Source organism: Pteronotus mesoamericanus, unplaced genomic scaffold (assembly GCF_021234165.1).
Source record: "Pteronotus mesoamericanus isolate MK-2021 breed Mesoamerican mustached bat unplaced genomic scaffold, CSHL_Meso_final contig_56, whole genome shotgun sequence".
Taxonomy (NCBI): Eukaryota; Metazoa; Chordata; class Mammalia; order Chiroptera; family Mormoopidae; genus Pteronotus; species Pteronotus mesoamericanus.
Genome location: NW_026555201.1, coordinates 7331597 through 7345781, shown reverse-complemented (window position 1 = coordinate 7345781; position 14185 = coordinate 7331597). Strand labels below are relative to the sequence as shown.

The window sequence follows — 14185 nt, the reverse complement described above, 5'->3', positions numbered from 1 at the left end:
TTTATACTATAAGACACACTTTCTTAACTCCAGATACTTGAAAAGAAGTCAGTTACATTCTCTGCAAGGTACACAATTTTGTACATCTACTACATCATCCTGTGAATATAATGCCGAGTAGTAAGATGCCCATGTCTTTATTTTTGCCAATTTGATCTGTCAAACAATGAAAGAGATGGTAAAATCTCTCACTACATTTGAGTTTCAATTTCTTCTATCTCTAGCAATTTTTATACGTATATTTTGAAGCTACATTATTGGCATATAAATTTTCAGCATCGATGAATCTTTATCATGGATTGCAACTTCAGCCAATTCTTTAAAAACTCTATGGAATGTTGGATATTTTTTGCCTTTACTTTCATTTTGATAGTAAAGTGTGACTCCTACTTTCACTTCATTTGCTATTTCTAATTTTTCACTTTTTTGTGTCATTTTGCTTAAAGTACCCTTTGTAGAGTACCTCTTCTAGGAAATTTGATTCTTAAACTAAACTTGAGGATATCTAGGTCTTAAAGGGAAAGTTTGTCTCATTTAAATTTATATGATAACAAGTGTACTTCTTCTCAACTTCTGTCATCTTGTTTTCTGATTCTCTATGTCAGTGGTCCCCAAACCAATCCCAGGTCTGTGAGTGAAGCTCGCCTGAGCTCCACCTCCTGTCTCCTCCCTGTGGAGCCGGCAAAGACACTGCTATATGTCATTTTGATTTCTCTTTTCCCTAAATAAGTGTTTCCTTTGCCTTTTCCTCTAGTTGATTGGTAGACATATATAGAATTTTTAATTTAGAATAGATTACCTCCCATTTTTCAAATACATTTTAAATTTGCTTGTATTAATTACATGCAATGAAACTATTGAAAACCTGTGTGTAAGACGAGGAAATCAGAACACATTTACTTGCTCTTATACCTTTCTTTCATAATTCTACTCTTTTGGTTGACTTAGTTTGAGATTTTTGACCCAAGTAATTATTTGTGAAACTATCCATTTTTATTTGATCTATCTGTCCTTTCAAAAATTATTTTGATCTTACATTTTGTGGGGATACTATATTTGAAACAATGATCTAAACTTAATTCAATATTTATTGTTACATGCTCACAAATATTCCTTATATATCACAGTTTCCTCCAAATAGAATTCTTTATTTTGGTTCATTTCTCAGCTGTTTGGAATATTTCATTAAGTAATGTTGTTTCCAAGAAAAACATGTAAACAAAACGCTTCCTAAGTAAGTCTCACAAAATTTTCCTGTTTATTTCATAAAGGAATGATAGTTGACTGAATATAGAATTTAAGAATCACAATCTTTTTCTCACAACTTTAAAGCTAAACTGTGTCATCATCCTCTGATAATAAGTCTGAGAAGATGTCTGCGACATCACTGATTTTTGTTCCTTCAGAGATTTTTTCTGTTTAGAAGCTTAAAATATAATTGTGTGGGTTTTGTTTTTTGAAATTCAAAAGTTTTACCAGAATATGTCCAGATGCTGGTATTTTTTTCACTGGTTCTAGAAGAGATGTAGTAAATTTGGCCTTTAAAATTTGACCTTCCTATCTTCCTTAACATATCTCTTATTGTGTTCTTTACAGTTTGGTTTTTTTCTTTTTCCTTCCTGAGGAACAGCAATTATCTACTTAGTTGGATCATTGTTTTCTACCTTCTTTATCTATCATATGCCGACAATCTGCCAATCATTTTCTTCTTTTCCTCTACATTACAGGATAGTTTGTCAAGTGGATTTCTAGATTACTAACTATATATTTAGCAGATTCAGTCTGTTTCTTCACTGCTTCTAATGAAGTTTTCAATTTGGCTGTCAGATTGTTCATTTCTTTGAAGAATTTTTTTAATTCTACCAGCTCTGTTATATCTTAGTGTTTGATCATATTTCATCTTTCACCTCTTTTATAGAGTTTATCTTTTAATGAGTACAAATACTTTTTCTATAAAAATATTTTAACATGTATGCTTTCTCCCAGCATTTTGTTACTTTTATTTGCTTACATTGCAGAATATTTTGTAGGCTTCAGGCTTGTTATTTTTCTACTTGCCAAATCAATCTGGAAAAGTGTGCTTAGACCTTCTTTGGCCCTGAATTAATATGAGCATATTCTCCTTCAATCCTTTTACTCTCCACCTATATACTGTTAGAAGTCTCACATGAGGAGCTGGATAATATTCCATTATAAGTATATGCCACATTTTGTTTATCCATTCTTCGAAGGGAATTTGAATTGTTCCCACCTTTTGGCTACTGTGAATAATGATGTTATGAACACTAGTGTACAAATACCAGTTTGATTCCCTGCTTTCAGTTCTTTTGAGTAGATTACCTGGAAGTGGAATTGCTATGTTTAATTTTTTTTAGAACTCCCATACAGTTTTCTATACTGGCTGTGCCATTTTATATTCTCACCAGTAATGTACAAGGGTACTAGTTTCTCCATAATCTCTTCAACACTGGTTATTTTCTGTTTGTTTGTTTAATAATAGCCATCCTAATGGGCTCAGACATGCTCATTGATTTTAGAGAGGGGAAGGGAGGGAGAGAGGGAGAAAGACAGGGAGAAAAACATTTATCGGTTGCTTCTCCTTCACTCCCCAGCAGGGGACCAAACCTGCAGCCTATGACTGTACCCTAACCGGGAACTGAACCTGTGACCTTTTGGTTTACTGGAAGACACTCCAACTAATCAAGCTACACTGGCCAGGGGTCAGAATATGTTTTTAATGGGTCATTCTCATATTCACAAATCCCCTTATCTCAAATTTATATAAATTTATATAAGGGTGAGGTGAACGATATATGTTTGGACAGAGACCTTTTTCACTGTATGAAAATACATTGGCAATCAAACATGTGGCCCTAGCATCATTAGCTACATATTTACAGCAATTAAGCCAACAGACTCCAACCACTACATCACTGACTGATACAGACCTGCTTTAACTTTTAGGAAAACAACTGTTAAAGAAGGGCCACACAAGAGAATGGGGTAAGGGGCTGGGGAGAAGTTATAATGACAGACATTTGTGTTCTTGCCTTCATCTGCTAAGGTGAGTCAGTTAATTAACTAGATCAGGATCAGAAGAGCTAAAGAAGAATACAGATGAAGAAGGGATTTAGCTGCTTTAAAGGTCACTGTGTGCATCTCTCTCAGCAGCACACACACACACATTTATTTATTTGTTTGTTTGTTTGTTTATTTGACTATGGAACCATCGAGCTTTAAAAAAAATTTAATTTTGGAATCTATTCATCTGTCCTTACTGAAAAATAGTTCTGTGCCAGTATCTGGTTCTTTCCTCATAGGCCTAAGATTTCAGCCTGTTATAAAAGCATGTTGTTATAGATTATGCAATGATAATGTGTGCTACATTCCAAGGACTTTTATTTTTTGTATATGTGTGAATAGCAAGTAATTATTGCATTGATTTTTCTCTAAAAATAATTAATATACTAATCAACCAAGTAAAACACTAGTCTGGTACATATATTTTTTATGATTTATAAAGAGACTCTCTTCTTTTATTGATTTAAAAATTTTAAAAAGCCCTGTGCTGAAAAATAAAAAAGATGCCATAAAACAAATATTATATAAGTACCTAGCTTTTTGGATAAAATTCTAGATGTATCCTTAAAGACACCAAACATACTGAAGTCTAGTAAAAGATTTTCTGGTACTCAACTTCTGAATAATTTATTTGTTAGTGTTGCTGTTCTACTGGCCTTACATTTTTCACTTGTCCCATGCTAGCTGATTCTTGCCAAATAGCATATCCAGACTTAGACTTCAGTCTCCTCTGGGCATGCTCACCTGCCATGTATGATCAGAACACAGTTAGGCATTATCTTTTAAAACACACAAAGTCGTGCACATGCAGATGAAGCTCTGCACATAAACGAAAAGTGTATTAATAATAACCATCAAGAATTTCTCAAACTCACATGTCAAAAAGTATCATCTTCACTTCCCTGGACCTTTCAAACAGGAACACGCAAGGGTTCTGACTTTCCACTATAACCTGACTTTCACCTTCAAAAAAGAGCTCTAAAAAGATGAGGAAAAAGAATATCCAAAGGTATTTCTCATCAATTGCTAAATGGTCCAATATATTTGTAATTCTATCTCCTTTTCCTTTACACCAGGGAATGATGAAAACCTGATGAGACAAGCAAGCAACACACTAGCATCAAGTCACTGGGGTATATTCACAGAAATAGATAAAAACGGGCCTAAGTGGGTATAAAAAGATTAAGCTGGGGACTGCATAAGCAGCAAGTGAAAATATGTCCATCATGAGAAGAAGAGGTAAAAAAGTTTTAAATTTTTTTCTGAATAAAATTACTAGGACTAAGGCAATGAAAGACATTAATTTTTCAATTTTCTTGAAAAACAGGAGTCAATCCGTGACCTGGCTCCACAGGTATTTCATACAGACGTCGAGAACATGGTCATTTAGAAAGTCACTGCTTCAAGGAATCCAGCTAAAACTACAAAGACATGGAATTCCAAGCAGACAGAGGAAATTCTTTGGGGAATAAAAGAATTTTATGACTCATAAGATTAAGATCACCTGAGCATTCAACTAAGTAATCTAATGAAGTATTGTCACCAGGACAGGAGTTTGATGAATTTATGTCCTGTGAAGGAATATTTTAAGCAAAACAGGGAACTGAACAAACCTGAAATTACAAATTCATCTGTAATTTTTCCTTTCAGGGTAAAACTAACATCAAAGATACCAGAATTTTGTATACAGAAATGTGGAATTTGTAAAATACCACATTTCTAACTACTGGGAATTTAAGCAAAATTCCATACCCACATTTATAAAATAAAGTAAGTCAGCTAAGGAACAGGCCTAGGATTCAAATACAGGGCATTTTGAAGATTCTTAGCCTTCAAATTTAATACACTTTGAAAGAAGTTATAAGAGTTGAAGGTAATGGCTTGAGCCAGATGCCAATGTAAAAAGAAAGAAGGAGATCACGTTTTTCCTGGGGAGATCAACAACAACAAAAACTAGAGACAGCATTATTTTCATGACTTTAGAAAATGCTTAAGCATAGAAGAAACTCAACATCAAGGAGGCTATCCTTATCTTAAAACATTTTCCATTTTTTTATAACTTAATTCTAATTTAAACTTTTGCCTGTTCTATATGAAATTACCTTTTGATAAGAGGTTGTAAAAATAAAGCAAGCAATGAAAGCCCTCTGTTTAATTTTTCCCAGGGACAAACATAGTGTAATGTACAATATGTATGTATGAGTTAGATTGCAAATTACTTTTATTTAATTTAGTCTAGTGCTTAGTTTCACCTCTGAAATATCAGTCTGCACCCTTCTATTTTGGTTTGATTCTATAGTCCACTTAAAACAGTAAATGTTTACATTAAAAGGACAAGAGAATGTGTGATGTATTTTAACTGTCAAAAGTGTTGTGAACAGCAGCAGCTGGAAGAAGAATGTGTAGTCCGCTTCACTGTTATCCGAAGCCTTTTAGATTCTTCACATCAGCAGTTACATCCTTCATTGCTTATATTAAAAAAAAAAAAAAAATCAACCTCCATCTCAGAAAAATGTAGTAAAATTTCTAGAGTCCACTTGTGGTTTTTTGGGGGGTTTTTTACTGATGTTCTACATTAACTTTCTGCTGGTTCGGGAAAGTGAACTGGTTCCTGGACATGGGGCTTTTCTTTCACTTTTTTAGGTCACCAGTTCAGGTGAAGACAAAAGCCAGGAGCAGCAAATGAAAAGAGTTCTGTTTTGGGTGTTACTTAGAAGTCCCTGTGAACTGTGCTTAGTCTGGTTCCCTGCAATCATCCTTCCCATCATCCTGAATTCATTATGCTATGGCTCCTATCAAAGGTCTGCTCAGAAGACCAAACACTGAAAAGAAGTTGATTCCATTAATGTTTCCCGATCTGGTAAAATTCCACCAATAAAACTGAAGAGAGAAATGTGATTTCAGGCCCAGCAGGAACACAACTGGGGAGAAGTGGAGCCTACGGCTATTGTGGAGGATGAGGATAACCAATACACACATAATTAGACTTAGGTTTGACACATTCAAGAAATATTTGAAGGTGGACAAAAGCCTACATGATCTGACTCCTAACGACCTCTTCAAATACATCTCAAAACACTCTCCCAATTGTGCTCTGGCAACATGTCTTCTTCTAACGTAATCAAGTTCATTGCTGTATCAGGGTCCATTGTACTTGCTTTCTGATCTGCTTAGAACAGTCCTCCAAACTCTCTGTTTGGATTCTCCTATTTTTTTTTATTTTTTTATTAATTAATTTATTTTTTTAAATTTTAATTTATTTTTTCAAATACATTTGTCTCTGACTACCCCCCACCACTTTCCCTTGCCCCCTCCCTCCTTCCCTCCCTCAGCTCTTCCCCTTTGGTTTTGTCCATGAGTGGATTCTCCTATTTTAGACCTGAACTCAAATGTCACCGCCTCATTGGGGCTGGCCCAGAATTCCCTTACTTACTCAATAAATAAATTAGTGCCTCCCCAACCCCACTCCACTGTCACCACTACTATCATCTGATTCTTTCTATCCTCTATGCTGCTTATCAAATGTCATTACATTTATCTGTTTCCTTGTGTAGTGCCAGACTCATATAAGTATGTGAGTGTAAAGTCCGTAACAGCAGGAGCCCTGTCTGTCCTGTTTACCTCTGTTACACTACTAACTACTGTTCCTGCTGTTCCTGAAGCAGTAAATCTTTAGTGAATAAATGTGTTTAATACTCTTTTAGAGGCTGAAGGTAAAGCAACATGAAAAGATATAGATTCCTCCTCAAAAAAACCTTATAAAGACAATGGAGACCGACAAGTAATCATAGTCTAGTAAGATAATTGTTTTATAGGGAGCACATAAGTCTAGTAAAAAGAGCTTCCATGTGTTTATCTTAACAGAAAAAAAAAACTATTCCAAGGGAAGTGACTGTATGTGCAAAAGCACAGAAATAGCCATAACAGCACAATTCTGTTCTGGGGGTACTTTGTTAAGGTTTTATAAAATATAAATTGCTAGGGGGGAGGGGAAGAGAAAGAATTAAATTTGGAAAGAGAAGAATCTAGGTCATGAGAGTCCTTCCTTGCCATGCAAAGGGAGAAAGATCTCATCCTATGGCCAATGGGAAATTTTGGGGGCAAAGGGATTATGTAGTCAGATTTGCATTTTAGAAAACCAACTCTGATAACTGATTTAGGTGATTTAGAAAATCAAATTTTGGACAGGTAGCAGAGGGACAGCTAATGGAGTGTCACAGTAAACAGGTATCATAGAGAGAAAGAGGGACTCGGTGGCAGGAAAAGCTTAAACAAATTCTACTAAATAATCTTTCTTGTCTCTGGATGGTTTTACTAGGCCATATGCTATAGCATTCACCAAATGAGCAGCCCTGACAAGAGGTTCTAGATACTAATGTCTATTTTAAGAAGTGTTATCTACAAGGACTGAACTGCTCACCAGATAGGAAGCTTTTCTTTCACTTACTTTTAGGTATTTGACAGTCCCAGACATTTTCCCTCCTATATACAGGCAGGGTTTAGAGGTAGAATGCTGCCACTAAGCAAGGAGTTCTGTTTCATGGGTGTATGGACATTTCTCATCCTTTCGGCCCAAATTCTCTAGCTCCAGGGCTAACTGAAGTAGTATGATCTACACAATGTATTCAGGTAAACTGCAAGACATGCATACAGGGCCAAAAAGTAGAGGCAAGAGGATTAGAAGTCCTACCAGGCCAAGCACAGGAAAACTAGTCAAGTGTAGGGTGTGGCAGTAGCTTTAGGCACTTGAGCTTGCAAAAATATAATGGTTTAAAAGCACCAGGCACCTGTCACTCAATTTCTAGGATTGCCAAAAAGACTGGAGATAAAGTGAGATAATGATACAATCTCCAATTTAGGAGGAGAGCCCTAAGGGTCCATGACCTGTCAGTGGTGATCTTCCGCACTCTCAGCCTTTCTCAGCCACAATTCCCAGAGAGAATTAAGCTTGAATGCCCTGATGTAGGGCCTAACCTAAGGCATCCATTGCATGTAATTACCTTCTCTAGAAACCATGTAGAGTGGTACTTGTTGTGTATCATCCTTAGGGAAACTGAGAGAGTAGTTTCTCAAATCATTTTCTGTGGATATGGTTCGGATGAGGAACCCAGGATAAGAAAAGCAGCAGAGGGGTTTGCTATGTTCTCTCTTCCCTCAAGACCTTCACTTAGTCTCATTCCTTAGGACTACTCTTACCCAACACACCCACTCCCTTGCCTAGTTCTCTCATACTCATCCTCCAACTTTCAGCCAAAGGCCTTTCTTGACTTCTTATACTATGTGAGTATGACTTAAATTTGGACCAAAAAAAAAATCCAGGTCATAAAAGCCCTTCCATGCCGTGCACAGGGAGAGAGATTTCCTCCTATACCAATGGGAAGCCATTGAAAAACTCTGGGCAGGGTAATGTGATTAGCTAGTTCCAAATACCTCATGCCTTGTCTTTGTAATCTTATTTTTAAAGTCCATTTAATCAAGCAGAGCCTGAGTCACTGCTGCATCACATATACTCAGTGCCCAACCCATTAGAACATGTGTTAAATTGGTGTTTGAAGGCATGAAAAAAAGAGAAAGAGAGAGAGAGAAAAAAATATCTGGTATTTGAACAAATGTGCCTTGATTAGAAGGTAGGAAAGAGGCATTTGTAATTTTAAGAGACAATGTTAATACATATATGGGAAGCTATCAAGAGCTACTTACTGAAAACAGACCACTGAATACCTCACAAGGAGTGGGAAAAGAAAATTAGTATCCAGGGGTACCATGACAAATGCAATTCGGCAGGGCTAGCTGTACTTTTAATATGCTAGTTCATGAAAAGGCACAGCCATTTTCAATCCTAACTATTAAGCCTATCCAGTTAATCATATATAATCTTAAACTACTTATAAACCTTTGAACATAGCATATGATTTCAAAGCCCACAATAGGCAAATTGGAGGGCACAGGTGAAGGCAAAAGAAATCACTTATTCTTCTACTGGGGCTTCAAGATGGAATATACATAACGTGTTGTGGGTACTGGGATGGCTGTTCTTGAACATTTTCAATGAACCAAAATTTACCAATTTTGTTTTTTTAGTAAATTTAGTGGATTCTCATAAGCCTGGCTGCCTCATATGATGGTGCTTGTTTAAAGGAACCTGCCAAATTACTGGCTAGGAATAACTGGGATGGGCTTAGCCATGCAAAATAATGATAAAAGCAACAACAACTGTGCTATTAAAAATAAAATCAAAATAAAAAGGGTTTGGAATTGAGTGAAAATGTGACTTTAATAATGGTATTATGAACACAGGCCTGAATTCTTGAACCGGTTCTCTCACAGGAGACCTGGAGTAATCCAGGGGCTGCCTTTCTAAGCTTGTTTCATGTGTGAAATGAGAGCACTGGACTGCATAATCTTTAATGTTCTTTTCTCAAAGGCTAACATTCTGTTCCTATAAAATCAAATCATGGTAAACCACATCCTCTGTTTTATATACATGTGTATAGATTATATATATGTTTAGTATATACTGAATATAACTCTATAAATATAAATTATCTATTTTATAATGACTGAATCAATAAATTATGGAGTAGCAATACAACACTAATTCTTTCTTCCATTTCATCAATAATCATATATACACAGGGTGGGGCAAAAGTAGGCTTACAGTTGTGAGTACATGAAGGTTTATTCTTGTATTATTATTATTGTATTCTTTTCCATACAAACAACTGTAAACCTACTTTTGCCTCACCCTGTGTCTTTGTCTCTCCTAAAGGCACCTATGATTGAATATATGAAAACTAAAAATAGCTTATAAAGGGAATTCTGTGAGAATTTAAGCATTTTGCCAACTTAATGATCAAAAAGATATGGTGATCATTGCAAATTTTCAAAGGTAAAAGAGTAAGAAGTTTGCATTCATTTGTACATGTGGGGTTTTAAGAAGGAGCTCTGAGGATAATGGGTTGCACATGTAAAGGTTGTACAGGTGACCATAGAGAGGATATATTTTATTCTACTTCAGAATAAACAGATGCATAAAACTTAAATAAAAAGAAACAGCAAAAGTAAGATTTCCCTAGGGAAAGCTCACATCCCCATTCCTCCAGATTCTCTAAAACTGTCACTAATCAAAAAAATATTAAAGTTTAGCTTTGTGCAGTGGCAGTATTGTAGCCAATAAGGTTTATCCAAGGCGCAATTACTGCTAACTGAAAAAATTATTAAAGTCTTTGTGGCATATTCAGAGATAGGAACAACCTACTGTTAACTCCATACATCGTTTACTTCTACAACTGCCATTGTTATGTAAGGAGGAAAAATAAACTTAATGAAGTTTCAGATACAAGATATCTAAAAACAGTACTCTTTTTGCTGAGCTTTATTTATCTTAAAAGTTCACTTAATTGAAAGCATCACAATAAGTACACCAACAGATTCTCAAATTATTGAAACAAAATAAGGACAGTACTGTCTGTGTATCAAATATGCTACATCATAAAAGGGAGGGGAAGTCCATTGGCAGCAGTTCTGATAAATAAGACCCAAATGTGCATCACAGTTTAAAAAGCTCTCCAGCAAGTTTCACCTGGGGAAAAGGTTAATGGGAAGAAGGAACACAGGGCAGCAAATATAAATCATACACTCATTCATTCCACATCATTTTTATCTCTGCTTAATTTACCTGTTACAAAGATAAGCTAAACTCATCTGCTAATGAGAACACCAATAGTAATAAATAGAAATGATTATTTACTAAGTTATGACAGGAATTATGCTAAGCTCTTTAAGTCATTTAATCCTCTCAACCTCATGAAGTTTGCCCTATTGTTTTATATCAGTTTTAGCAGGAGTTAGGACAGACTATGGAATTTTCCAAGATTATACAATGAATAAATGGCTGGGCTGGGATTTGTTTCCAGAGTCCATGCTTTTAACCAACTCCCTAATGAAACCCCAGCACCTGTTGATCTGGTGACAACCTGAAAACAGCATAAATAAACCTAATAAAATATCAGCTGGGTAAATTCTTTGTAACATATATGGTGATATCCTTAATATATAAAGAGAACTTACAAAGCAATAAAAGATATAAATACTTAATAGGAAAATAGGCAAGTGACATAAACCAGCAATACATAAAAGAAAAAAAATTCAATAATTATATTTAAAATTTTGAACTCATTAATAATTCAAAAATACAAATTAAAACATTAATGAGATACTAGGTTTTAAGTATCATGTACATAGTCAGGTATTAAATAGAATGCAAATATTCAGTATTGAAGAAAGAGAGCATGGAGAAATGAAAATACCCACAACATCCACATAGAAGTTAAATTAGAGCTAATTTTCTGGAAAGTACCTTGGCAATAACTGCCACAAATTTTTAAAGTGCTCATATGAAGATGAGGAAACACTTCAAAAGTATACTACCCATGTTCTGGTTCTAAATATTCTGTTCTTTAAAAAATTAAAAAATAAAGCTCAAGAATGGGGGCGACTTAATGTCTAAAAAAAATCTGTGAAAAACAAAACTCATAAAAGTTATTTTAATGTTAAATCTACATAACTGTTGGTAATATAGTTTAATGTAACATAAAAAGAATTTTATAAATGAGTGAAGCATTTTGTAAGAAAAAAATTATTAATAATTTGAAACCGTAATTCTCAATTATTTCAATGAGATTATAAAGGTAGAAGTCGGGGGAGTGTGTATGTGCCTATATATATTATACACACACACACACACACACTCTCTCTCTCCCCGCCCCCCTGCCTCGTGACACCAACCAAATATCACAGTTCTAAGCAACCACCAATCTGCTTTCTGTCTCCCTAGTTTTGTCTGTCCTGGATATTTCTTATCAGTGGAATCATGTAATATGACCTCTTTAATTACTGACTCTTTTTTACATAAGATTATGTCTCTGAGGTTCATTTTGTTGCAGCCTGCATCAGTGCTTCATTTGTTTTTATGGCTGAGTAATAACCCACTAAATAAATATACCAATATCTTATTTATCCACTAATTAGTTGATGGACATTTGGATTGTTTCTATCTTTTGATTATTATGAACAATACTGCTGTGAATATTTGTGCACAACTTTTTATGTAGCATATGTTTCCAATTCTCTTGGTTATAACCTAGGAGTGGTATATGTCAGCCAGGTCATACTAACCCTATATTTAACATTTGAAATACTGCCAAACTATTTTTTCAAAGATAAAATAAAGAATGTACCACTTTACATTCACTCCAGCAATGCATGAGGGTTTCAATATTTCTGCCTCCTTGCCAACATTTGTTATTGTCTGTCTTTTAATTATAACCATCTTATTGGGTGAGAAGTGGTGTCTCAACGTAGTCTTCACTTTCATTTCTGGATGGCTAATATTTTACATTTTTCAAAAATGCATATTGGTCATTTGTATATCTTTCTTGGAAAGCTATCTATATAGATTGCCCACATCTTTTTTCTTCTGGTCAACAGAGGTTTATTTTTCTAAACTTATGAAAATTAAGCTAAGTTTATACAGTTCTTCAGTTTTGCTTAAAAGTAATTTTTCTTAAAAGCAGAATTCTATGCAAGTGAAAAGCTAAGAAAAATTATTTTGAATGACATTTTCCCTTTTTTTATATATTTTATTGATTTTTCTATTACAGTTGTCCCAATTTATCCCCCTTTTCTCCCCTGCAGCCAGTACTGCCATTCCCTCCAGCAATCCCCTCCCTTAGTTCATGTCAGTGGATCATGTATGTAAGTTTTTTGGCTACTCCATTTCTTATAATGCTCTTAATATCCCCCTGTCCATTTTGCACCCACCAATTTGTACTTAATCCCCACACCTCTTCTCCTATTCTCCCCTTTGCCCTTTCCAGCTGATAACCCTCCAAATGATCTCCATATTTATGATTCTGTTGCTGTTCTAGTTGTTTGCTAAGTTTGTTTTTCAGATTCAGTTGTGGATAGTAGTGTATTTGTCACCATGTTAATATTCATAGTTTTGATCTTCTTTTTCTTATATAGTTCCCTTTAACATTTCTTATAATAATGGCTTGGTGATGATGGACTCCTTTAGTTTTACCTTGTCTGGGAAGCACTTTATCTGCCCTTCCACTCTAAATAATAACTTTGCTGGATAGAGTAATCTAGGTTGTAGGTCCTTATTTTTCACTACTTTGAATACTTCTTGCCAGTCCCTTCTTGTCTGAAAAGTTTCTTTTGAGAAATCAGCTGATAGCTTATGGGAACTCCTTTGTAGGTAACTCTCTGCTTTTCTCTTGCTGCTTTTAAGATTCTCTCTCTGTCTTTAAACTTCGACATTTTAATTATGATGTGTCTAGCTGCGGTCCTCTTTGGGTCCAACTTGGTCAGGACCCTCTGTTCTTCCTGGACTTGTATGTCTATTTCCTACACCAAATTAGGAAGTTTTCTTTCATTATTTTACCAAATAAGTTTTAAATTTCTTGTTCTTCCTCTTCTCCTTCTGGCATCCTTATGATTTGGATGTTGGTACATTTGGAGATGTCCCAAAGGCTCCTTATTCTATTTTGGGGTTTTTTTAATTCTTTTTTCTTCTTGCTGTTCTGATTGAATGCTCTTCTCTTTCTTATGTTCCAAATCGTTGATTTGAATCTTGGCTTCATCCCCTCCACTGCTGGTTCCCTGCGGATTTTTTATTTCATTTAGTGTAAACTTCATTTCTGCCTGCGTCTTTTTTTATGCTGTTGCAGTACCCAAGGATTTCTTAGAGAATCCTGATAACCGGTGTTTTAAACATTGCGTCTGATAGGTTGCTTACCTCCATTTCATTTAGTTCTTTTTCTGCAGTTTTGTTTTGTTCTTTCACTTGGGCCATTTTTTAAAAATGCATATTGGTTATTTGCATTTTTGTCTCCTCAATTTGGCAGCCTCCCTGTATTTGTTTCTGTCTATTAGGTACAGCTGCTTTGATTCCCCATCTTAGTAGGATGGTCTAGTCTATTGTAGAAAAAGCACCTATCTGGATGAATGTGGCTTTTAAATCCTTGGCTGTCAGACTTCCATACAGCTTGATTTTCTGCTGAATCTGGGTAATGTTTGTTTTGTAGTTAGGTTGTGATTT

The 14185-nt window shown here is 35.1% G+C and overlaps 1 protein-coding gene and 1 pseudogene across 2 annotated transcripts in view; one reads left to right on the top strand and one right to left on the bottom strand.

The window, feature by feature from the left end:
- The window catches only part of MSRB3 (methionine sulfoxide reductase B3), a 166546-nt gene that overhangs the window by 28010 nt on the left and 124351 nt on the right, over nucleotides 1-14185 (bottom strand). The gene's annotated exons all lie outside the window — the stretch shown is intronic.
- LOC129076082 (uncharacterized) lies at nucleotides 10226-10307 on the top strand (annotated as a pseudogene).